We start from the raw sequence: 4,312 nt of genomic DNA, 5'->3' as shown, positions 1-4,312 counted from the left end.
AACAACCAACTAAACAGCCAGTACTACAATCATTCAATTTCACAGATATGTCTTCCATGTACAAGTAAAAAAGGTATGGAGACAATATACTTCCTTGTCAAACACCATTAACAACAGTAAACGAGTCGGATACCTTATCTAATCATCATAGTTTGTTTACCATGCCAATATATCAATATCCTGATTAAATAACTTGGTATCCCTATCGTACATTTTTGCAAGAGTTTTCCATAATTGACTCTATCAAATGCTTTGGAGGGATCAGGAAAATATAAAAGCACAGGAATTTCTCTTTTGAAACCTTGTAACGTTCTCTTTTTGAACAAAAATACACATATCAGTTCCATGTTTCGCTTTAAAGCCAAATTGATTATCATATATTGAAATATATTTGTCTAGCCTTCACAGAATTATCTTCTCCAAGACTTTAGAAATTACACTAACTAACGCAATTGGTCTGTAGTTATCTTTGCTAGCAATTCAACACAAGGACAAAAATACCAGATAGCATACTATCGGGTAGTATTCCGTGAATAAAAAAAAGAAAAGCATACAACAAGTAAAGGACCTAATTTGGAGTTAGCAGACTTTAAATGGTCTGCAGTTATACCGTCTAAACCGCATGGCTTATTGCCATCAAGCTTCGTATTGGCTTTTACAATTTCTTCAGGGAAAACAATCATATCATCGTGAAAAGAAACATTGTTAACTAAAAGCATTTCACTTATAACACAGTTTAGCAGATCCATATAGTGCCTTCTCCACAGTTCACATATTTCATTATCCCCTGTGACATCTTCAATGTTTGTAGGTGAGGATGATTTACTATTATTCATGTCCCTGATTTCTTTTCAAAAGTCATTGTAACTCTTATTCTGCAGTTTACTAGCAAAAGTGTTTATGATTCTGCACCTCCCTTGTCTATATTGCTAAAAGTAGAAATGCTTGATGACATTGACTTAATTAGTGAATAAGTCATCAAATCTGGAAGTCATCATATCAAACAAAGAGTAATAACCGTTAACATGCTGTTTTAAAAGTTTAACACAACTATATAAAGCAATTTCAGTATCTGCTACATGATGTATATTACAAACATGATAACATGCTATATAACGCAAAGACAGTAACACAAATTTGAGATCGACCTACATGTATATATAGTAAAAACAAAGGAGGCTGGTTTCCAATTATTCCATTGAAATGAAAGCTTTAGTTGGGATATATAATTGAGAAGTCATGAATAACCCGATTATATCCCCTACAATATGTATATTACAATCATGATAACATGCGAGATAACGCAAAGATAGTAACGTAAACGTGAGATCGGACTATATACAGTAAAAACAAATGAGGCTGGCTTATTAATCTTAATTGTCTTCGAAGTTAATCATCATCTAATATTTGAATAAAAAAATGCTAATATGCTTAGTATAAAACTACAAACGGCGCTTAAAAATTATGTCGTTGATATGTACAGTGTACACTAACTTAAAGTTTATAAATACACATTGAATATGTACGGCGTAGGTATTTACAATCCTTTAACTCTAATGGTGTTTGCTTAGTAAAGATTAATTTGAATATATACAAGATAATAATAACATGCAACATTTATATAGCGCTTAATACAAATGTTTCTAAGCACTCCATACTATTAACCTGGCTCAGGCATGGCCGCCCTGATCGGGCGCATCGAGCATTCATGGAATTCCTTCCTACCCGGAACCAATTTACTACACCTGGGGTGAGAGTGGCAAATGTAGATAAACGCCTTGCCAAAGGACGTTAGTGCTGCGGTGGGATTTGAACCCCGAACCTTGTGGTTCACAGTCCGGAAACTTATTAACTGAGCCACAACACCTCTACAGATAGAAAGAAAGAGGTATAAACAATATCTACAAATTAAAGTAAACTACAAATATAGTTGCAATTATTCTAGCTCACATGGCTAAATCAAAATAAAATCGGAAAACAGATTGAATATCGCGACTTAATGATGATTAGATCCGAGGACTGTAATTGTGCTCGCCAAGTAAAGATTCATTTGCATATATATACAAAATAAAGGTATAAAGAAACTCTACCAATTAAAGTACACTACGCTTAAGTTGCAATGATTATATGGCTTACTTGGCTAAATCATAAAAAATATGGAAACAAAATGAATATCACACTTTGATGATAATAACAATGATGTGTATCTGTATATACGAGACTATATAATAGTGCTCGCCTAATAAAGTTTCATGTATATATATATATATACACGATAGACATCAAACAAAATCTACAAATTAAAGTAAACTACAGTTTAGTTCCAATTCTTATAGCTAACATGGCGAAATCATAGTGAAATATGGAAGCAAACCTAATATCGCGCTTTAATGATCACAAAATTGCTGGGTAGTAAGATCCATGTTGCTTTCCTACTAAAGATCCATTTGTGTATATATACAATATTAAAAAAATCTACAAATTAAAGTAAACTACACTTAAGTTGCAATTCTTATAGCTAACATGGCGAAATCATAATAATATCATGAAACATACTTAGTATCGCGCTTTAATGATAATATCGCTGGTGTGTATCTATATATAATATCCAAAGACTCTAATGGTACTCGCCTAGTAAAGGTTAAGTTGATTTTATACAACAGATATAAAAAAATCTGCAAATTAAAGTAAACTACACTTAAGTTCATATTCTTAGCTAGATCATGATGCCATCTGGAAACAAACTAAATATTCCGCTTAAATAATAATAGCAGCGGTGTAATTATATTTTTAAAAATACTTCCATAGACTATCATGGTGCTCGCCTTAATTGCAAAGATTCTCTTGTATAACATTGCATATATAAACAAATCTGCACATTAACCTTCACAAAACTTTACAAACGTTTGCTTGTATATACAATTTTGCAATTTTGCATTATTATAATTACTATTCTTGGCTAAATCATGGTGAAATCAGGAAACAAACTCATTTTGGCTGATTGTAAAAAAGGTAAAGAATAATAAAAGAATAATTTCTCCCTACAAAAATGTGTATATTATAAAACAAAGTGAGTTATATGAATTCAACAAAGAAACTGCTGACTACAATAAGAGTGTACATACGGACTCGAACAAAACAAATGCGAAAGATCTGGGTCCAAACGTGACATAAAGGTTAGCGATTGATCGTAAGCTTTATTTTCACGATTGATTATGTATTGTAGTCAATGGAATCAATCGTAGAAAAGTGTTTCTACGATCATTGCTAAGCTTTGTGTTACGGGCGCTGGAAATAACTCTAGGCTCAGTGTGAAAAAAAGATCATGAGTAAAATAATCATATCGGCCTTAATAATATGTACATGTACATTATAACCATGATAATATGATACAGTGTAAAGTAATGTGACAGAGACTGCAATATAAATTCACCATATGCAATATGTATACTGTAGACGAAACAAAAAGCTGTACATTCATGACCAATGGACTGTTATCTACACATAAGGGAGGGCTGGGGTACAAACTACCGAATGCGAATACATGTAGGTCTAATATGTGTAAATGTTATACTTTATATCATGGTATATAACTGTATCGCAGTAGGCTTACTGGAAAGAGAGAATGATAAAAAATATTAGATAACTTTGGGGCTATATACAATAAATCATATTACATATAATGTTCAAATGCAAAAGGGACAGACTTTCGATAACCCTATATAGTATCTGAAATGTTGGTGATAATGTATTCTCAAAATTTAAATCATACAAAACAAATATTAGTGTCATGGTAAAAACAAGTATTAGTGTTTCAATACAGGAAGAAGATATAAAAAAAACACACAAGAAGAACGATTAAGGATCGACCTACGGAATAAAGAAAAATATCGGGTATGATGTCGCTAGATAAAACAACATGATACTTAATAAAGGTTGTACGACAATATCAATATAACGTGTAAATACATGTAGTATGATGGCATATGTGGTATATGACTAAAAATTCAATAAAAAAAACATGATTGTTTGGAAGAAAAAGCAGTACATCATTGTATCGGAATGCTGAGATTATTTGGTCAATTAGAAACTGATTTTTATATCACCTAATTGAAAATGTGATATATTCTTGTTCTCTGTCATATTAGCATACAATATTTTTAATCAACTCTTTGCAGGAAATATCACTGCTTTTCTTGAAATAAAATAAGTTGTATATAATGCACGATGTTATTTAGTGAATGTTTCAAATCGTAAACACGAAGAACTCCTTGGTCGTTTCATCGTACATTCGTCAGTACCTCAGCTCTCA

Source organism: Lytechinus variegatus, chromosome 6 (genome assembly GCF_018143015.1).
Source record: "Lytechinus variegatus isolate NC3 chromosome 6, Lvar_3.0, whole genome shotgun sequence".
Lineage (NCBI taxonomy): Eukaryota > Metazoa > Echinodermata > Echinoidea > Temnopleuroida > Toxopneustidae > Lytechinus > Lytechinus variegatus.
This window is presented reverse-complemented; position numbering follows the sequence as displayed.